Below are 23,888 nucleotides of genomic sequence, written 5' to 3'. Positions count from 1 at the left end.
ATTGGTTTTAGAGATGCCTTGCATCATCAGATGAAATTTTACTTTCTATGGAGGTATCCCTGGAAACTGCCTTGCCCCCTTTCCATATAAAAATAGATCTCCGGTCTTCATCCATAGTATGATGCAAATTTAATCCGACTGTCTGAAATCGCAGAATGTGTTTGGAGTTGTATGCGGCGGAGTGAGGCATTTTTCCATTTTCTCAGTTTGCTGCTCCGCGTACGTGTAGTATGAGGAATGTCAGGCCCAATTATAATCAGGTGGATTGTAGTGCAAAGCCTCTTTAGACAGGTGGCTGCCTGATGACAATGTCAGGCTCTCTGAGCCGGGGGCTCTTATTACGCTTTAGTCCGCAGATGCATCTCTGTTTCATGGCTTTTTCAGTGAAGAGGTGGGATGCAGGTGTTTGATCAATATCTTCCCTCCATTTAGCTGATATGCTGTGACTTGAAGGGAGAGAACTAATGCAAGGGATTCAAGTTCAGTGTTTTTGCTCATTACAAATGACTAAGCAGGCATCCTTACTCCGTTCAACCCGTACACACTGAAACATGTGAACAAAGGATGCATCTCTCCCATCTGTTTTCATTTCAGTCTTATTCCGGAATCTTGCCTAGCATGTAGGGTCCTGAAAAGCATCCGTGTCATTACTGCTAAAGTGTTTTCCGTGTAAGATGCAATGCAGCCACCAGCAAACTCTCACAGGCTGACGGATCTTCTGTTGTACGTTTTAGCATTTATCTGGCTGGCCAATGACAAAATTGTAAGCTTCAGGATTGCATTCTAAGGATTCAAAATCAGTCACGAACAAAATGTGCCAAGCATTTTATTCTGGAACAGAGTCAAGCAAGGCGTCCAATCTAAGCACAACAGAATCATTGATTACTGACCTGGGACAGAACAAATGCTAAGGGATTATAATTAATGACCTCCACCCTAGGTCTTCTTACACTAAAGTAAAACATTTATAGACATGGGATATTTACATTCTATTTATTAGTGTTGTCAACAAAAAGATGATGCCTGTATATTACATTTATATGGGGCATACCAGAGTAATATATTCCATTGTTGGAAACTTACTTTGCGGTGGAAGTCGTGGCCGTATAACCACAAATGAGTTTAGAGTTCAGAAGTTAGAAGTAGCCCTGCAACGTTTAAAGCAGAAAGGCAGAGGTAGTTCTACTTAGAAAAGTACCAAAAAAGGAAATCAAACCAGGTAATTCCCTCTGTCACTGGCCTATGCGGTCAGGAGGAACCTTGTGTCCGAATTGCAAGGGAAGCAGGGGCTCCTGGACCAGTGTAATTGACGTTTTTTTTTGTTCCCGCGCACACAGGAGTGCGTGCAGGAGAAGGTGACCAGCCGGTTCGCGTGTTTTTCTGTTTCCGCTCCGCTGTTAAGCGCCTTGCCGGGACTCTCCCATCAGCCGCGGGAGAAGAGAGACAGACCATTAGGAGCCTGTCAGCCGCTCTGCTCTGCGGGCCTGCGCTCGGCTCCTTCTCGCGCAGACAGGTTGTGATATCTGTCTGCAGAGGACGGTGTGCTGGCGGGCTGGCTGGGAGACAGTGCAGCGGCGCTCTTACTGCATTCCTCCTCCCGTAGAGTTTAAAAACCCCGGCTTGTTTTAGATATATAAATGTCCCACGCCGGCCCTTGCTTCACTGCCTTCGGCGTCAGAGTGATATGCTGACCCAGGTTTCCCCGCTTTTACAAAATGACTCAGTCGTAGATCGCTGCCAGCCAGTCCGTAGGTCGCCCCCCGGATGTGCTGTCAAATCTGTGACACTGGAACATGGATTTTTACTGTGCCTGGACTCTTTCGTGCCTCCGCTTCGCCTCTGGACTGCAAACATTCCCAGTTAGGTTGGCCACAGGCTTATACCCGTCTCTGCCCGATGCTCTCATCTGTCCGTGCTGGTTCATTCGTCACAGCAAGCAGAGGATTATCAGGGAAGGTGTTCCAAGGAAAAAAAAATTTGGATGCCATTTGAGGAAATGCACAGAATTAGTTCATTGCAATCCATGTTGCTAATGTGCTTTTGTGTGTAATGAGGACGTGTAAGGTCACTAAATATCTGTTACTGAGCAGCTAAAAATACACCGTCATGGTCAATTTAAGCTTAAAATGTATTTGTTTTAACCTGGATTCTTAGAGCAACTGTTTGGCTCTTAGATGGAATCTTGTTGTAAATACTGTACATATAGGAACACATAGCAAGAAAGCATCCCATGCATGGTGTCTTCTGCCTTGAACCTGGTTTTTCTTGAAATTAGTGTCAGGCTTATCATGACCTTGTGCAGGATAATCATTTATGGAAAATGGACATTCCCAAAGGAGCTGTTCCAGATGATGGATGGATGGATGGATAAAGTTGCTGCACATCCCAACAATGATGCATGTGGTTCAAGCACTGTTTGTGGTCAATATAACAATTCATCCTGAAGAAGAAGACAAACTATTTATGGATATATGCTAAACCTTCATACTGGGAAGTACATTTAATGAGTTGCCTTGGAGACAAACCCTAGCACAACAGGCTCTATGATGTCCTTTGTATTGCAAGGAAAAAATACTGACTGGTAATGTTTGTAGCGAAGGCTGTAGATAAAATCTTTAATTTAAAGTTCTCAGCATTTATATGGTGGGGGCGGGGGGAGGGGGGGGGTCAGGACAGAAATACTGTTGGGTTATCTGTAAAAGGGTTACTCTTGCAATACATTAACACACTTTGAAGTTTTTCAAGAGAGGGAAGAAACCTTTAAGGCAGACAGTAAGAGAAAGAGAACAGTGAACAGAAGTAATTTTTCTAATGAAAATGAAGTTCACCATTAACCCCAACTAATAAATTTTGGCATAAATCTATTAAGTACAATTTTCTCTACCAATACAATTAAAATGTACTTTAGATAATAGAACCTAATTATCAATGAGGGAATGATGAATTGTCTTTATACAAATGTGTCAAAAGATGGTGAAAAGGGGACATAAAAGATAAAATTAGGTGCCTCTGCTTGCCATCGTTCCAGTTGGTCCAGCAATTTTTTATGATTTTTTTTTTTTTTTTAATCGAAGTTTCTTTCTCAGAATCAGTAAAACTTGAGTGGCATCACTGTGGAGGTTAAAAAAAAAACTAAATCATTTCAATGATATCTATAAAATACACTTGTACGTACAGACTTCACTCTATCATACGGAAGATCATATTCATGGATATAAATTACGGGGGAAACAGGGGGTAACCCTCAATAATTAAAACCAGCCAATACAACCCCCTGCACCCCTTAAATGGGTGGAGACCTCATCCCCCATCCTCCCCTCCCCCCCCACCCCCCAATGTTACGCCCTTGGACATACGAACAAATCAATCATACAGGAGATGTTGGACTGGGTACGCAGAGAATGGTTATAATTTTAAATGCAGGCTCTCATTTGGGTAAATCGCCAAGCTGCTTTGGCCAGAGATCACTATGAACGCCGAAATGGTATGACTGTAGGAAGGAAAGAATAGAAATAAAGGATAAAAGCCTGCTTTGAAATGACAGAAATAAAGTTGGACTGTGTAAATATGTGGATGTGAATGAGGTAGTCAGTTCTACTTTCAGAGTCCTGGAGTGGCTGTGAAAAGCATATTTAACTTGGGCTGCGTTCCCTGGACCAACATCCATCCTGGAATCTGTGCTCAATATGGGTTTGCAAAACTCATTCTACCCGACTCTTGTTTCTGGGCTATATGTAGGATGTGTGTTTCATTTGTGCTCTAATAACTCCGGAGGCTGTCTAACGATCAGCAAATACCCTCTACGCGTAAGGCAGGGATTTTATTCTTCATCTCGTCTCCAACAATGTCTGTTTTTTTTTTTTTTTTTACTTTCTTAGACTGCAGTTTCTTGTAGAGTGACAAGCCAAATGTGATGCAACCAAATATTAGCCAGGTAATTATTTTGTAAATATTTATGGTTTTTAATATTTAATTGTCACTACACATTCACGTCGGAAGTTCTATAGTGTTCTGAGTTTAAAATTGACATTGGATGGTAAAAACTCCCTAATGAAATGGTTCGTGGTCCCACACCCTGAGTGGGATCGGAGTGTTTCTCCTAGCCGTTGGGGTATAACTGACGAGAAAATGTCCTAAACTCAGAAAATGTTCTCAAGGAAATTTCTGTAGACTTTCTTGTTGGCTTACGTGAGAATTGAGTGAGTTTTGGTTCCCAGCACTGTAACATATGATGAGGAAGCCTGACTTTAGGTCTCATCTCGAAAAACAAAATGTTTAGAGTGAATCTCGGAAATTTCCTCCTCATTTTGGGTTGCAATTTTGGTGGTTCTTCCGCCAAAAACTTCTCTCTTTGGACGCGCTTTTCCAGAACCAGACTTACCCCCCCCAAGAGGGAACATTGTTTTTTTATTTTTTCGGTAGCGTCCTCCGAGAGTCACATGGCAGATGGAGACTCGCAGCCTGGCGACAATAATTAGGGCAATCTTAATCTTCCTCCATCTGCTTTCTTCAAGTGCCGCCTCATCATCCAGACGCATTATCATTCCCGGTATCACGGCCTGCGGAGAAGCATCGCTCAGCCGAGAGCACAGCGCGGGAAAATGTCCGAACGAGCCTGAAAATACACAACAAAAATAAAGGTGAGAAGAGTCGGCCCATCCCTCACACGCTCCCGTGGGAAAGTTATTCCAAGCAGCGACTAAAGGCGAACACCTTGATTTTGTTTATTATTAATTATTACCTTAACACATACACAAAACAAATGGCGCAGCACGGCATTTTGCACTCCCCTCCTTTTTACACCCGGGCAGATTCTGATTAGGTACCTGGTTCGCTCTCCTGGGATTTGATTTTAGTCTCTTTCTCAGCTTCATTATTATACGATGCTCCACTGTACTGTACTCTACTGTGACCTGCTGGCTGTGAACACAGCAAACCTCAGACTGATTTGCCCAGTCCTCCTCACATGTAAACATGGCCACCTGCTGTCGCACGACATATGTAGAGCTGAAGGAGGACTACAGGTGGGCAGCTGCTCCATTGTGTCAAGGATGAATGTCTCATTTTCCCCTGTTAGTTTATAAGCAAATGTACATATAGGCAGGTATAGAAGAGGGATGGATGGATGGATTTTCATTATGCCAGCAGTTACCTCGAGATTACCCTAAATGAAGAACCTGAAGTTGATGTTTCTAGGCTGTTTCATTTCTAGAGAAGCATGAACTGACATCAGTCCTTGCAAGTGCATTTTCCATTGCTAGCATGAAATCAATTACATGAGGTCAGTTTTGGCTGCCATCTGGTTGCAGTGCTGTTGTTATTAGTTAATACTATGTGAATTAGTTTTATTTAAATTATTGGATCAATTTTAAAACATATTTATACAGTACAGGGTCACAGAGGGCATATGCTCTATCTTGGAAGCACAGGGCAGAAGACAGGGGGCACCCTGGACAGCCACAAGCCTTCAATGCATCTTAAATTTATCAGTGGACATATTCTCAAATTTATATTAGAAGGTTAATAACATAAGCTTATCATTGGTCTGTTTGAAAAGCTGAACAACCAAGAGCAATTTATCTAATTGATTGAGATGAGTATGGATGGATAAGCATACAATTATAAAGATTAACTTACAAACTTTCTGCAAAAGAATTTTGAAATTTTATTATCTAATATATAAACCTCACTTGCAGTCAGTAGTTATATTTGACCATTTTTGGTTAAATTCTCAGCAATGTGCCAAGAACTATTTGAATAAAAGGGAGGATTAATGAACTATGAAAGGAATGGCATGGTCTAGTCACCAAACCATAACCACATCGGGGTGTTCTGTGCTCAGATGCATATAAACATCAAGGCCAATACCCTGAGCCTTAATTTAATAGAATGTATGTGTTCAGCAATAATCATAGTGAAATGTGAAATGTCTTGGTGTTTTGTGTTACATAGATGATGTTTGTCATTTCATATTTCCCCTTAATAAATTGCCATGTTTATTTTCCATATGACAGTGTGCTTAACCTGTAAAAAAACATCTACAATCAAACAACACAGGAACCTTTGTCTGGTGAGGCTTATGGTAGAGGCTGGATCAGCCCAGGCTCCTCTTTCCAAGGCCCCAGACTCTCGCTTGTTCGGAGGGACTCCCTAGACATTCTCAAGCGAGCTGGGAGACAATCTCCCTTCAGGATGTTTTCTTGGTTCGGCCCCAGGGCTGGGATCGATGTTGCCTGATGTTATCTTCTTTGGGAGCCAGATGATGCCCAAACTACCTCATCTGACTCCTGCTAATCCAGAGAAGCAACAGCTCTTTCTTGAGGTCCCTCCAAATTTCCAGAGTCCACAAAGGCAGTGAAAGCAGTCACCCTGGAGAATAACCTCATTTTGGCAGGTTATGCTTGAAACCTTGTTTTTATAGTCTTCACCCACAGCTTGAGACTTTAGGTGAGGTAAGGGTCATAGGCGCTGAACCAATCCACCTGTTAATCTCACTCTTCCTGTCAACAAAATAGGATACTTAAACTACTCTTTCACTAAAAGCAGTACAAGTAGAAGAGTATATGTATGAGACAAGTCATACTACATTCATACAGAGACTGAATTGCAGAAGTAGTAGCCCAGGTACCCCATATTCCTGCGAGACCCCAGAACACACACTTATATTCCTTCTCCACATCCACATAGCACACGCAGACTGCATGAACATCCCCCCTTGGAAGAAAAATTCTTTCTCTGTTCAATGGGTTGGAATCTGCACTGTTCCTCCTGGATTCTACGTTATACAAGCACTGACTCCTCTCCAATACCCTGTCATGGGATTTCCCAAGGAGACTGAGCAGTGCAGTTCCCCTATATTTGCAACACAACCCATAATCCTGATTTTTAAAAATCGCCCACTACAGATACTTTAGCCAATTCTGTGCTTCACTGAAGAGGCATGTCAACCATGTTCACCCCAACAATATCAAGGCTCTGACTACTGCATATGCAGTTACAGATTCAGATCCACCAGAAGTCTCCAGTACTGCCTTTTGGTCAGAGGGCATATCTACCAAGTTCCTCAAAGAGCTCCACTCAACAACTCAAAAATATCCCAAGTCGGTCAGCGCTTCCCTACTCCTGCTAAACACAGCTTAAGCAAAATCTCCTCCTGAGTTGTCAGTTTGCCAAGACATCTCAGCTACTCAGTGATTCTCCAAAGCCTCTCCAATCCATGCTTAAACATTCACCTCCATGACCACTTTCACCGAAGCATTTCAGGCCTTTCGGCACCTTTCTGCCATCTTAGAAGACCCTTGTGTAACCATCGCCCTGTAGGCCTCCTTCTTCAACTCGACAGCTTTCCTCACCACAGGTTTCCACCAGCAGGTCCTACAGTTACAGCCATGACAGGCACAAATTGCCTTCTGGCCACAGTTCTTCGCAACAAATCATGTCTTGAACATCCCTGTCTCACTCGGCATGCGGGATGTTCCCAACAAATCCTAACTGCTTGTCCTGGTTGTCCTGGTCCATCTGGCCACTGTCCCTGGTGCTCAATCCATGTGCACATGAGCAGTACTGCACCTCAGTGGGTTTGACTGCCCTCGCCCTGTGATGGATTAGCACACTGTCACTATGATCCTACATAACTGGTTATGGACGATGGGATGCAATATGTCACGAGAGGAGTCATTGGTTGAATACTCAAGTGTTTATGTGAAATTACCACATAATGTATTTTGTAAGTAAGTAAATATAGTTACTCCATGAGAGAGTCCAGCAGCCATGCAATTTGATCTTTGATCTCTGATTTTCACATTTTTCTTGACGATATGCAAGGGATTAAGAGAGATATTCTTAACGATGCAGATTTCTGAAGTTTTAGAGCTTTGATGTTCCCAGAGGTATGCATGATGTGTAAAGGTCAATTATATTATGAGAAGGTCAGTTACGCCGTCCCCCTGGTGAAAAAGCCCAGTGTGCAATGATGTCACCCTGTGCCTTTGATATATACTTAACAAAAGGCTATGCCAGCCACCTGGTCTCCCAGACCGGCCTCCTCCCTCCCTTCTCAGCCTGGGCCTCAGATAAACAGCAGCGGTAATCAGCACTGACAGCTCACCCTGCAGGTCTGGCTCCATCAGCCTTTAATCCAGGGCTGGGGCTAAAACGAGTACCCGGCACAGCTGTGTCTGTCACATGACCTTCAGGAAGTGGGGACCTTCTGAGACACCGTACGTACCTTTTGTGCCGTTTGCCTTGCAAGTTTTTTCGGGTAGTGACTGGACCTGGGCTTGCCTGTCATCGGAAGGTCTACGGTTCCAATCCTGTGGCTGGCAGAGTCATGACTGTGATGGGCTCCTGAGTAAGAGCTTTAACCTCAACTGCTCCATGGACATTGTCTTAAAGACCGGGGTGAACCAGTGTCCATACAGCGATTAGGATTAGGAGCATTGATCAAAGGCCCAATGGTGGCATCACTCTGCTAGGCACAGGTTGCATGTTGTTATATATGTTCACTTTGGATAAAAGTGTCTGCTAACTGTTTTTCATTACAGCTCCGATACAAAAAAATCACAAGGAATTAAATATGCATTAAAAGGAATTAAAGTCATTATTTGATAAAGACAGTTGTCAAAGCTGGCAAAGATAAGGTAGGACAATGCAATGTCTGGCTACTTATTCTCTTCATACTCTTAGGATGTACTCACACTGCACTGGGCTTTCCATACGGTGCCCAAGCATGTTTGACCCCTGAAGTCCAGTTTGTTTGACTAGTGTGATTGCTTCGTACAGTGGCCGGTACACTACGCTTAACTGCGTCCAGGCCCACTTGAAGTGGTGGATCCAGGCACAATTAGCTGGACTAAGGCATGGTACAGATCTGGTGTGATCACTCCGTACCGTGGTTGAGCACAGATCACAGACGTGCGAATGGCACATGCATGCCTACATGTACACTACACATGAATAGGACCTGGAAGGAATGGTTCGAGCAGATTGTACAGATCACGTCATAAGAACATAAGAAAGCTGCAAACGAGAGTCCATTGATTTTGCATGCTGGGAGTTAAACTAAAAATTTTAATTTGGCAGAATCTTGTCAAGCTCAGATCTGCCTCTGCGAAAAAAAAAATAGCACATACAGATTGGGCAATAACAAACATTGCGACAAAGAATCATTTTGTTCTATGGCAGAGGTGTAGTGTTTATTGGGCTGACAAGAAAATCGGAAATATCTGGTAAAATATGGAACTGTCTTCTTATATGTGCAGGACTAATACTGTAACTAAAAATCGCTGCATTGCATATTGGATAAATCTGTAGGAGGACTGTGTCACTGTGCCCAAAAAGACTCTAAATAAGCTACAAAATAAGGGCATTAATCATAAACTCCTTTGTGCTGTGTGGTAGCACTTTTCTTCAACACAAAAAGTCACATGGTAATGATGAAAGTGTGCTTAAGCCGAGAGCGTTAGCTGCAAAGTTTCACAGCAAGTGATGGTTTTCTATCTGAGGTCTGATTTTCAGCAGTTTAAATATCTTTACAAATCTGGAATTTTCCCATTGAAACACAGAGCAAAATTTTGCCTCTATATAGCTGTGTTTGACCTCATTTGTGAATTAAGGCTTTTACACCTGCAATAGTCCTCCCCGCTGTGGACCTGCTCTCCCAGAGCTAAATGTGGTGATGCTTTCATCTCAGAGTCTGTTTTTCAGTTCATTCAATCAATATGAAAGACTCTGTTCAACTAGGGGTCATGCTTTGATGAACATAATCATTTTATTTATTCTTGCGTGACAGCGTACAAACGAATTCAGTTAGACCGAACAGGGTCCTGAGCAGGACGAAAGTTGAGGCTGCACAAGTCTCCGTTACATAAAGCCCAGCTCCTTACATTATCACACGGAAATAGCATGTTTTCATGATAATTGGATGAAAAAGCGGTGCCCTGAATTGGGGCATGTTCTGTGGTTTTCCTCTTCTTCTGTCGTCAGTGTTTACAAGTCATTGATTGCCTATGTGTTCAATCAGTCATGCATCCACTTATGATAAATACTTAGAACAAATATAGACATGCAATTCCAGCCTGGCCACGTGAACGTAATTACTTCTTTGTAGCCCTGTGTCTGGTTCGTATAACAAAGTCAGCTTTAATGTATGAACATTGCAGTTAAAGCAATTCCAGTCGCAGTCCCTGTGTTTATTGCTCACCTTACATTTCCTGACTTACGAGCAGCTTTACTACAGAGTATTTGTTCGCTCTATTAGAGAGACGGATGGCATCATAATGACGGATTCGGCTCGGGCCCGTGCTGTTCGAGAGTAACCCTCACAATTACAGTCGAAGCCAGCAGGGGTCCAGAGAGACACACAATTATGACAGAACATAAGACTATAAAACAAGGCAGTTCCGGCTGCATGCTGACACGGAATGACCATAACTGTGAATGATGTATTCTCATTCTTTCTTATGTTAGACTAAATTGTTTAGGTATATAGACTTTATAAGTGCAGGATAACTGTATCAAAGTCCTTTTGTTGGGGCATGTTGAGATAAGAGGACCTTAATGGGACACGACAAGGTATGAACTTTTTCTTTTTAACCTCTCAGTGGAATGACATCCCTTTAAATCATCATACTGAAAAAGTCACTTTCGGGCCCCCCTAGTGTAGTGACTACTTGTCACCAACAGGGGGCTCCCAAGCCTTGGGGGCCTCACACAAATATACAAATACCACTTGAGTGGTAGTAAATGCCTTTGCTACTGTTAACCAACACATATAAACTCATTGTCTTCTTCCTTGTCTTTCCTTCTGTCCAACAGTACTGCATCCAAGCTGATTTAGGAATACATCCGGCACATTCACTAATTGTAACCACCTGGGCTTCTTTACATGGATGGTGAGAGAATTTTTGCAGTACTGGAATAATAGGGTTTGGCTCGTCTAACCATGTTCCTGTGCTCTGTGAGTGCGTTACCAGCTCATGTCTGCCACAGGGTCTTTAAATTGCTGCAATGCATAAATATTGCTTAATTTTGAAAAAGCCAGTAATGAAAGGCTAGATATGGCAGGCAGGTAATAATGTCTTGTGACATTACATAATGAATTCCCATGTCTTGCATTTGTAGCTTTAATGTTCAGGAAATTAAAACAGCTTGCTTTAATTTCCATAAATGTCTTTATGCAGAAACTTTAGAAAATGTCTCTGCTGTAATAATGTTTTGTGCACAGATTTCGTACCAAGGCTGGCCATAAGCAAGTCCGTCATGCCAGACGATGATGATTAAGCACGGAAAAAATTACGCGGTAAGATGTCAAGCTCACTAATATTGATGCAGGTACTGATGGGATATGAAGACTAAGACAAGAACAAAACAATGAGAGATTAAGGTGTAACTATTAGTCACTGTCTTTGACGATGAATATGAACATGTTAGTTTGTGATACTTTGTTAATCCCTAGGGAAATTCATTTCTTTGCCTACCCCCTTCTTGCTCTTCATGTGGCGCATACATACTGGTGAGCCCGGGCTTGGGGGTTACAGCATAGGGTCAGCCAGCACGCAGTGTCCCTGGAGCTGGGGCTTAAAGGCCCACAGACATGTAACTATTCTACCGGGGCCAGGGGTCAAACTGACCCCCTTCCACACTCAGACACGGAGGCTTAGCCTGCTGAGCCTCACACTCTTCTGATGTGAAGCAAGAAGCTGAATCCGCCCAGCTGTAACTGCTAAAGTGCACAATTAACAAATGCTGGGTTCCCCGTAACTGCAAGTATGACTTTGGATGGGTTCCCTTCCGGTAGTTTCTGGGGTGCTGCCCCCCCCCTCCCCCCGTCATATAAAGGGTTTGCCTATAGCAGGCTGGTTGGATCCTTTATTTTTCAGAGATAATTTTCACAGTAATAAACACCTACTGGCTACATCCTAGTAACAAATGTGTTTATAATTCTGAAAGGCAGAGAATGAAGCGTATGACTAGACCGGGCAGAGCAGCGGAACACGGGGTGGGCCAGCCCTCCACAAGAAGATAACACCACTGGGGGGGCTGGGAATCAGTGCCCCAGTGTGTGTGTGTGTGTGTGTGTAGGGGGGGGGGGGGGTCCCCAGATCTGCGGACAGGAAGCTACCGCAGAGGCACCTTCACATGCCAACCGGTGGGTGGGTGCGGATCTGCAGAGGTTGTGTGACGTGAGCATCTGTTAATCGAGCCTGACGATGGAGCTTCTGCTTGCAGAGAGCATACAGACCACGCCTGCCCTTCACCTTCTGGGTGTCCTGCCTTGACTTTGGACGGTTTGTCATCTAGAACTGAACACCTTGTCCATCTCACTCTATCCTTGGTTCTACCTGCAGGCTCTTCCAGGTCATGTGCCTTATAAAACACGGAGGATAAATCTCTCTTTCAGTTTCAAGATCACTGTTAACATAAACCACAGATTTAATTTCCATAGTCTTGATCAATGTTTCCCAAATCTAGTCCTTGGGGACCCACAGACAGTCCACATTTTTGCTCCCTAGGGACCTGGGAGGGAGCAAAAATGTGTACTGTCTGACAAGGAGCTCTAAGGGTGCAGAAACATGGACAGGGTGTGAATCCCCCAGGACTGGATTGGGAAACGCTGATCTTAATTAATTAAATTACTTTGCTTTCCTGACAAAATAGAATTATTTGTGAATATTAAACAGTTTTTTTAAAGATGGTAGCTCACGATTGAGGATTTTTTTATCTATGTACCACACACATTGATATTGCTTGAGTAAAAACGACACCGATATCACTGCACAAGTTTGTATGAGCGAAACTGTCCTCACGTGTTTTTAAAAGAGACAGATGAAGGGATATTTGTTGTGGCATCCTATGAGGTGACATCAGAGTGTCCTTTGATCCTACATGACAGTTGGAGGAACGTGCTACACGGAAAACGTCCTACAAAAGATCCGTCGCATGCCGTGTCGAGCACTGAGAAGACAAAAAAAAAACACGAGCCAGGGAAAGTCGGGTGGGGTCGTGCACACTGAGCGTGTTCACCTTGCAGTCGAGTTTCAATGAAAGGTATAGGAATCAGAAAGGGGGGGTGGGGTGTATCTAACAAGGAAGGGCCTCAATGACACATGAGGAGGTGGGTGGCTGTGAGACCAGGGGGCCATCCCCATCTGGTGCAGATGTAGAGCATCAAGCAGAATCCCGTCGACACCACCTGGTGTGCCCAGGGGGCAAATGAGGCGCACGGGGGGGGGGTGGCTTTTCCCACCGTAGCTCCCCCCCCCCCCCCCCCCCACCCGACCCGGAATACGGAGCTCCCTCACGGAGACACGGAGGCTGCGACGAAGGAAGCCGCTCGCACACACGCCCACGATAGACTGCGGGCTAATGAAGACGAAAGGCAGCAAGGGAAGGACGTCCTATACTTGGAATACCGGAATGCAGCCGGTACGGAGTCAACAAGTCCCCCGGGAATCATAAGATCCAGAGCAGCATTTAGGCAAGGACACGAGACAGCACAGAACAGGCTGCCTGAGACAGGCTGACCTACATAGAAGCAAGACTACCTGCAGTCGCTGCCAATATCCAGAGTGCTGGGCTAATGCTCTACACGCTCATCCAGACACAAAGTCAATGCACAGCTTAGTAAGAGAACAACAGCAAAGCGGGCTCTGATTCCACAAGCTGTGTTACATCCAGGAGAAGGGGCACAGAGGCTAAAAACCTTCACGTTTTCTTAAGGGATTCATTACTATTTTACGCCACAGCATTGTTCGAATTCTTAAATCTTATTGGTCAGAAGGGGATTGATTAATTTCCTATAACTGCACATGTAGTGCCAGCCAACTGAATCACAACAGTACATCAAGGCGCTTTTGCAACCTCTAATTCTAACTAATGTTACATTAATTTCCAGATGAAGAACGCAAATAAACAGAACCTAATGAAAATGTATAATTATTGGTGGAAGAAAGTAGCTCTATTAATGAATGTGTTATTGGCTGGTAAATGTGAAAATAATGTTTTAGATATAAACATGTAAGTCAAATTTGGAGTAACCGTCACATTTGAGGGTTGTGCGTTATACATTTCTAAATGGCTTTTCATGCATTAACCCTTACATAATTGCCTTTCTTATAATAATTTAATTATTTATACTTTTAATTAAAAATAGTAATGATGGCTGATTGATTTTTTGAACAAAGGAGTACACATTATGTTTAACAAAGGAATAATCATTACGATCACCCTCATGGAAAGCGATTAATGTTGACTATCTTGTCAAAACAGTGTATATCAAAGAGAAAAGCGGGTTGGGTGATAAGGGGCGGCTCTGGTGAGTACCTGCTGAGAGGGATCTGAGGAGGGAAGAACCACAAGACGCTGACAGGGTGTTGGGTCAAGACTCATCAAAGTGAAATGCGAATGAAGGAGATGCGGTGTGGTACATGCCAATTGAAAGGCTGCTTTTAACCCCCCCCAGGTGCTCGACACATACCCGGCCACCGTCTGGAATCAGCAGAGAATGGGATTCATCAGCCCAAGTGACCATCTTCCATTGCCTCAAGGTCCAGTCCTAAAGCTTGTGTGCACATTGTAGGCACTTTAGCCAGGTGATGCCCTGTCTGTTGTGACACGTTACTTCTGTGTTCATAATCAAAAATATCTACAGTTTGTACCCTTCCATTTTCCACTCTCAGTAGGTTCTCACCACAGGTGACCATGAATGCCCCAGACGCCTTGCCGTTTCGAAGGTGCTCGAACCCAGTTGTTTGACCATAACGATTTCTTCTGCATTCAACATGCCGACCACGAGTACTGAATATTACCTCACCGTCTAATATACCTTAGACCTTCACAAACACAATTTTTACTAGATAGTCAACATCATTAACGTTCATGCAGAGGTGGTCATAATGTTTTGGCTCATCTGCGTATATCTGTAGGGGGTGACCGCTCTGTCGCCTGGGGTGAGTGTGTCTGAGTACCCAGCATGCACCGGGTGACAGAGTGCGAGTCAAAGCTCCCTCTAAGGAAGCCGACTGGCACTGGGCCGCCGTAAAACATGCTTCGGCGGGTGGGCGAGTGAAGAGTGGCGTTCAGGCCGCCCCCCCCAAAGCCCACGGAGCTTGTAATTGGGCCCAGATGGGGCATGACACCTTTCACATTCACTGACTAATATTCCCGTGTTCCTTCGCCTGAGCAGAGACTGCTGTTCCGGAACCTTCTCTCAAGGGGGGGGGGGTCCACACTGTTTCTGCAGTGCAATGCTAATGGGCAGAATCACCAAACCATGACCAAAATTAAATAATAACCCCCTGCCCCATTATTTTCTGCTTTCTTGAATCCAAGTAGCTTTACGCACATCCCCGAACAACAGGACCCGTCCGATTAAAAGGATCTCAGCTTTTCTGCACGGCACTAAGCTGGAAAATGTCTAGACATACGGGGGTGCACTTTGATAGACATCAGTGCTTCACACTGAGTCAGGGACACTGGTGGTGACACGGGGCCAGACTTGCAGATGCCTATTAAATGTTCCTAATGTCAAGATGTGCTGCTTAGACATGCGTCAAAGCTTTGCCAGCAGAACAAACAGGCTCATGAATCGCAGATCACGTCCCGAAAGTGAGTCACGCAGAAAGTTCTTTTGCAAAGAGCAAGTGCCCAGGTCCCCAGTTAGCGAAAACACTTGTGCCGCATCTTTTGTATGATCCTGTTCAGTGTCACGTTTGCCTTGTTGTAGCTGGACGTCGGCCAGCCATCCCCAGAGTCCACCATACCGACTAACCACCTGCACACGCATAACCAGAAATCGCTATTTGGGCCGTTGCTATGGGAATGGATTATTGTGGACGTTTTGGTGAATAGCTGCCATTTAAGATGGACACATGATGCTGAAGCACCTTCTGATCCTGGATGTGACCCAGCTTCCTTACCCAGGATTCATTTACACTACAATAGAATAGCTATCAACAAGGGATAAGGCCACCCTCCAGCACTCTAAAGGTTAGATATCCATACCTTGTCTAATGCTTATCATAAGTCATCTTTGAACCCCTTTGACAGAATCCCTAAATTTATCATATCATAGTACCAATTGTAAGAAACTGAAATGCATTGCTTATGTACAGGTTAATGCACAATCTTATGAAATAACATATACCACAGTATAATATCTGAGTGGTATGATGATATGGAAAAATTAGACACTGCCCAAGCCTGCTACTATTAAATATTTTGCTTAGATGACACTTAAACCACCATTCAAAAAGGTTGTAGCTAAGACCATAACCCAGTCCGTCGTGGAAAATTGCCAGCTGCCAGGTACAAATGTATAAGCAAAATGTGTAGTTAGCATGATATAAGTGGGCCGGTATAAGTGGGTTAATTGTAGAACAAATTATGACATTGCTGTAGGGTTGGATGGTAGCCTATTGTCACGGTGGGGCATGGCACAGGCATGGAAAAAACGTGTGGCTTCAACACGAAAGGGGTTTATTAACAACAATCAGAATACCAGGGGAAAACCACAAGGGGGTCACAATTAAAAATGAGAAAACTAAAAAAAAAAAAAAAAAAAAAAAAAAAAAAAAACCAACAAACAAAGGGAAACAGGCAACACCAGGAACTAGGAGAACCAACGGCATGACACACAGCAACAAAGCACAAGGGTAGGTACTTAAATACATAAAGATAACTGGGCTAACGAGGGAGCAGGTGCAGAATATAACCAATAAACCAATCAACAGCAAAAAGTAAGCAACAGGTGAAACAAATTAGTACATAGCCAATACACTGGAGAACTTAAACACCATAAACTAGGGAACCATAGCTTAACATAGGAATACAACACTAGGGTAACCTGACACAAAAGTACAGGGCACAGCTTACAGGAAAATAGAAATAACAAATAACAAACACTAGAGAAAACCAATAAATACAAACAATTGGCAAAGCTGGCCTCAAACCCATGACTCCAGGGTTACAGCCTCTGTACCACACAGTCACCTCACAGAGCTATGTAGCAGTCTCTGAAGCCAGGGAAACATACTGTACTTTGGACTTAGAACTAAGACAGAGGGAACAGGGTGACCAGCAACACCTGTTGGCCAAATGGGGACCCAACACATAGGACAGGGATGGACAGGCCCCAGCCCTGGCATCTTATATCAAATTTGTTTGGCATATTGATATATTTTTCAAATAACATATAGGATGACTCAATACTGTTTATATCGATATACAGTAAATCCTCGGATTGCGAGTAACTTGGTTTGCGAGTGTTTTGGAAGACAAGCACATTTTTAAAATAAATTTTAACTTTATAAACGGGCGAGGTCTTGCAATACGAGTATTATGTATATGCCTTGTCTGCCGAGCATCATGTGATCACAACTGAGCCGGTGGTTCTTCTCTGTCTCGCCGTGGGATTGTGGGTAATCATCTTGCTGCAGGATTGTGGGTAATCGTCTCCCATGCTCGGTCTCAGTCGGTGTCCCTCACTCATATAGTCAAAATTTAGTAGAAAAGCACCATCCGAATAAGGGTGTAGCAGTGCAAGCGATGAATCTGTTTAATGACAATGCAATGTCCACATGTCCGCTAAATCGAAAAGGAGGCAAAAGCGGCTGTCATTGTATAGGTTCTTGTTAAAATCGCACAAAAAGAAAAAGATTCCAGTGAGCCAATAGATAGCAGTGATTCCGATAGTTATAGTGAAAGTTGTCCTACAAAATAACCCTCCTCTTCTCCTCTCTGTCATCTCCCTCACACCATCTACAATTCTTTTCAAAAGTAAAGTGCAGGTTAATTTGTTTTTATGTATTTTTACTTTATATTTTCTATTAATCATTTTTATATGAATATTTTTGGGTTGTGGAACGAATCATCTGAGTTTCCATTATTTATAATGGGAAAATTCGCTTTGGTATACGGATGCTTTGGATTACAAGCACGTGTCCGGAACAAATTATGCTCTCAATCCGGGGTTTTACTGTACTTTTACTGTGTGTTAAAAATAGGGCTGAATTAAAAAATGTTAATATAAACCAATAGCTTTCCTTCCTGGTTGTAAACAGTCTGAGCGCCTTGGTTGTGACGTTACACAGAATCCCAGATTTCACAGCTATAATCAGGCCATTCAGTTAGTGACGATTCACAAGGAAGCTGACGGAGGGGGGAAGCGAGGAATCAGCGGTACATCATTCATTTCATTTAAAAACTTTGTTAAAAATACATAATTTCTTTTATTTTATTGAAGGCTAATACCTTAAAATGAGAGTCCTTTCACTTATTAAACACACTTTCAAAAGAGTGACCATATTTTGCTTTGCAAAAAGAGGGACACTGCAGGCAAGACACCAAGAGAGACATCAAAGCAACGCAAATAATCACACAGAAAGTATTCTGACTGTAGAAAGCAAATGTCAACATGAAACAAAGCAAAATCCCGGACATTTCAGACATTTTTAGGTCCCAAAAAAGAGGACAAGTCCCAGGAAAAGAGGACATAATCACACTCAACTTTTTTGTTAGGCATCTCATTTTGGAGCCATTTGCCAAATAGGTTTTAGATATAGATACATTTTTTGCTCATAAACATTCACCTGCTGGTTTGACAGCAAACTCAAAAAAACCTGTGTTTGTGGATATAGTAGAGAGAAGCCTTGTTTGAGGCACTTCAAAAGAAATTACATTGTTTGGCAGTGTAACTAAATTAAAATACTGTATGTTTATATTAATAAACACTGGTAATGTTTGTCATCATTTCAGAATGTATACAAGAGAAACAATATCATAACTTGTGTAGGGGAACACATACATATTTTAAAAAACGTTGAGAACTGCTTTGTAATAGTATTGTGATTCCAGTGCCAAGAGGTGGAAAGTTCATACCACTGGAAAAGACCGGGAGGGGAGAGACCATTCAGTAGTCAAATTGCCTGGGGAAAAAGCTGCTTTTAAGCCTGACTGTTCTGACTTTGAGCCTGCAGAACCTCCTAACAGACAGCAGGAAGCAAAGTGGTTATAGGAGGTGTGTGATGGATCTGTGATAACTCTAGTGGCCCTCTGGATGCAGTGGTTGTGACTGATGTTCAGCAGAGAAGGCAGCATGGTCCTAGCAATCTTCTCTGCTGTTTTGATTATATGTTTTGTGGCAGAAACCAAACCAGACCATGACGTGGTTTGTGAGGATGCTCGCAATATAGCCTCTGTAGGAGGTGGACAGGATGGGAAGTGGCAGTCTCACCTGTTTCAAGCACTGCAGGAAGTGAATTTGCCACTGGGCCTTCTTGATCAGGGAGGGTGCATGTTGATGCCAGGAGAGATCCTCAGTAAGCTACACCATGACAACAGAGTCATCGATGTATAGGGGGTTATGCTCCTGTCAGATTCGTCAGAAGTCCTCAATCCCTTCCTTCATCTTGTTGACGTTGAGAAGCAGGTTGTGGGCCTTGCACTACTTCACCAGCTCTCTCACCTCCGGTCTGTACACAGACTCATCTCCTCCACTTATGAAGCTGATCGTGTTGGTGTCATCTGCATACCTTGAGGTGGTTAGAGGTGTTGCTGGCGGAGAAGTCTGATGTCAGCAGGGTGAAGAGCAGGGCGTGGAGGCAGCAGTCTTGCAGGTTGCCCGTGCTCAGACTGATGCGAGCAGAAATGATGTTCTTTATTATAAGATATTGTGGTCTCTCTGCCAGAAAGTCCAGGATCCCAATTGCAAAGTGATGTTTTCAGACCAATCTGGGACAGCCCTTGCGTTAGCTGTTGTGCCATTAGTATGCTAAACTGAAATTGATGAACAGCATCCTTACATGTGTGTCTTTATTTTCCATGTGTGTTAGTGTGGTATGAAGGGCCAGGTTTATGGGGTCATTTGTAGACCAGTTGGGCAGTATAGAAACTGGTATGGATCAAGGGGAGCTTGGAGATTTGCTTTGTATCCTATGACTTTATTATGATGGAGGTGAGAGTTACGGGTCGGAAATCATTGTGACCTGAAGTGGCTGTCTTCTTGGCACCAGTATGATGACAGTTTTTAGGCGCTTAGGGATGCATGCACATCTGAGTGAGGTGTTAAAGATATCTATCAGGACATCTGTGAGCTTGTTGGCGCAGTCCTGCAGAACCCGACCTGGAGTATTATCGGGAGGGGCAGCCATATGTCGGGTCACTTCACGTAGTGTGTCTCACGTTTGCTGTGGATTAGTGGAGTGCCTGTTCATTGGTGGGGGGGGGGGGGGGGTGGTCTTCTCGGGTTTCAATCCTTGAGGTCCTGTATGCCTTGACCCAAATGTTGTGTGTCTCTGATGTACTGACCATGGATTTTTTTGTGTGTAATCTCTTTTTGGTGGTTTTGATTACCCATGACAAAATGTCTCTAGCTGTCCTTATTGCAGAGGCTCAGGGTAAGCAGACCTGAAGGCCACATCCCATGCTTTTAGCCTGCTGTGGATTAAACCTGCTGGACTTATGCTGTGAACCAGGGCTTCCTCTTTTCCTCTCACGGAGAAACAAAAAATATTAAGCACCTAGACGGAGTGGTGGAAATTAAATTAATCTGCATGTGGTGAAAGGTCATGTGACTGTATCGCAATGATTATAATATCAGATTAAACGGACAATAGAGTTGGCAGTATGGGCACACTGCTGGTCTCTTGTCAGTAGGGTGTGGTATCCCTCGGGCCTGGATACATGCGGCGATATGGTGTGGAAGGGAGTCGTACAGCCGTTGTATCCTCTCCTGCTGCAAGTCGGCCCACGGCTGTTGTAACTGACCCTCGAGATCCTGCAGATTGGCACTGGGTCTGAGTTAATTATCCGAGCTGATCCCACACATGTTTGATTGGGGAAAGATCGGGGCACCTGGCTGGCCACAGGAGGACCTCAACATGATGCATGAAGCACTTTACATATAACCGGCCCAAACCCCACCAAACAAGCCTGAGGCGACAGTGGCAAGGAAAAACTCCCTTTAGCAGAAAGAAACCTTGTGAGGAACCTGGACTCGGAAGGGGACCCCATCCTCCTATGGGCGACCGGGGAGCATGAAACCGTATCGGACCATTACTCTCTGGATGCTTAACGTCACTGAGTAGACTTTAGTGCAGTGATGTCCTCTATGCAGTTGTGGATGTAGTTGATCAGTTGAACAGTCTCTTTATGTTCTGCAAGGTCCACCTGATCTTAATTGGTGGCTGTTATTTTGAAAACAGTCCAGTCGGTGTTGCTATAGTGCAGAAGCGGCTCCCTCTGGCCAGACTCTGATTTGCTTGACATTGTGTGGGGGTCATTTCAGTAACGGTGTGCAGCCTGGTCGGAGCATAGCGACTCTGTGATCCGAGTGGCTGAGGCGGCTTTGCCTTTAAGCCTCGTTCATGGTTGTGTACCCTGCATCTAGCATGTTGTCACCCTTGGTGGTTAAATCGACGTGTTGGCAGTATTAAAATTCTCTGGATGAGCTGTTTGTAAGTTGCTGATGATATTACAAAGTTCTCCAACAGCCTCCGCAGTGTTTGGCTGGGGGGAATGTGCACCGCTACAATAATAACCGCAGAGAATTCCTGCCATAGACAGAATGCACCTCATGGTATTCGGCTATGTTATGGGTGAAACCTGACACATTTACTATTTATCAATTATTAAAACTGGAATTGCATGCCATCCTGTTTATACAGGTGACACAGCACTGTGGAGTACAAGTACATCACATCAGTAAATAATTTTGGTATTTAATCACTGACCACAGGTCCGGGTCTTCAGGCTGAAGCATGGTTATTGTGCAAGTGATTTACTTTTATAGTTTACGTTAAGTAACATTAACTGGAATTGAAAATTACAACCGAGCATTGATTTGCCCGGCTGTTACCTGGTTTACGGTTACAGAAAACTAATCAACCCCCTTCTGACCAATCAGATTCAAGAATTCAAAGGTGCAGTAATATAAAATGCTTAAAAACTGAGCACATGCGTAACCCAATCTTAACACTGCAGGTATTATTTATAGAAAATCTGTTGTTTTTCTCATTCATATTAAATTGACCTTTTTTTCTGCCTGAAACGTCAGATTTTTTTCATTTTTATAGTTCATCCACATATTTTATAGCCTGTTTCTCCATCTCAGTTTAGAAAACAACCTGGAACAATTAGTTTAAAATGATCTATGAATCTAGAGTTGTGATAGAAGGATGATAGGGTATGAGAGTGACTGTAATGTTAATTTATTGCCTTAAGTAATTAAGTAACAAATGCTTGTGGAACATTACCTCATCCTCTATCCTTCATTCGATTTAATGTGTATGAATCATCTCTAAGAGAATGCAGACCTGAATGTAAAGTTTAAGAATTGCCAAGCAGCAGAATCAACACCATGAAGTGAAGACTTATTACGGAGTCGACCGTGATGTACAAATTCCCATTCAGAAGGCGTCTGTTGTGTTTTTTTCTATGAAAAAAACTTTTTTCCATAGAAAAAATTTTTACTCCATTTTACATTTTACACTAGAAACATTCTTAATTTCCTTTATTTATATAGTTCTCCCAAGGATATACGGTTACAGGAAATTGATGGATGAATAATTCTCCAAAATATTTTCAGATGTTTAAGTAAGTAGAGCTTTATCATCATCCCGACAATACACAATAAGTATAGAGTGAGACGAAATATCGTTCTCCGTGACCATAAGTGCAACATAAAACACACAAGACAGATCACAATGAGAGGGGTGATAATTTACACTATACCTATATACATATACAGTATATACCTATATAGATATATAGCTAAAAGAATTTCTTGGGGTGGATACAGCAAGGACACAGTACAGCAGTGCAGAGTTAAAGTAATGCAGAACAGAGAAGACAGTAGACTAGGACTGAACAAAAAGAGAGTGAAATGACATGGAGGATACGTTCAGTATGAAAACAGTATGAATGCCTATATACAGGATAATTAAGTGAGCAAGTTATACTGTGTAAATTGACAAGTTGTGCAAGAATGCAATAATGCAAGTATAGCTGAAAGTTACCATTTCGCCATCGCAGTGAGCAGAAAGCGTGAGGTAGCGCTGGTCCTATTCTTCTGCACCTCAGAAACTTGTGCAAAGAATGCATGGCTTGCATGAGCTCGGCTTTCTGTACAGACCAGCCTCTGAAGATAACGCCAGGACAGGGAGGGTGGGCCCCGGACCGCAGGCCCCTGGGACTCTGCTTCCTGGGTAATTAATGGTAGCCAGGCCAGAAGAGTTCCCTCTAAAGCTGCTGCCAGTTTGTTTCCCTCACACAGGTCATGCTCCCCCCCCCCCTCCCCGTTACACTTTCAGGCACACATTAAGCACAGAACACGTAAACAAGGACCCCCACCTGCATTCTGTATTTGCTCTATTCATGTGAAATTAGCAGGCAAGGTTTAGTCATTTTATTGTCCAATCAGAGAAGTAGACATTCTTCTAGTCTATCATCTCAATTATCATCACTTATGTAACTGTTGTTGATCAATGGACTGTTAGTGGAAACACTTGCTGCTAGGTAGACAATGGCTAGAGGAGGAAGCCTGCTCTCCACGGGGCACTCTCACATGCTGGTTTGGAACCAGTTTGGCGAGAAAAGAACTGTTTTCATCATTACCTTGGGCATTGGGTGTTTTACATTTTTTTTTCTACACATCTCAAATAACCAATTATCCCATCATAGGTTTCCTGAGAAAAGGCCCTACCAAGGATGGGTGAACACTGGCACGCACCTCCAGCCTGCACTCGCCACTCCGTGGTCCACAGGGATTCGATTAGCGACACGGCACAATTTGCATTCCCCTCGCCTCCCATCTCAGACACAGAGTGGGGATCAAACCCACATATACATTTTTCTTAAATATTTTAACACCACCCACCCATTAATTTATTTCC

The sequence above is a fragment of the Brienomyrus brachyistius genome, chromosome 20 (assembly GCF_023856365.1).
Source record: "Brienomyrus brachyistius isolate T26 chromosome 20, BBRACH_0.4, whole genome shotgun sequence".
Lineage (NCBI taxonomy): Eukaryota > Metazoa > Chordata > Actinopteri > Osteoglossiformes > Mormyridae > Brienomyrus > Brienomyrus brachyistius.
The sequence above is the reverse complement of the archived record's forward strand: the minus strand, read 5'-3'. Positions refer to the sequence as shown.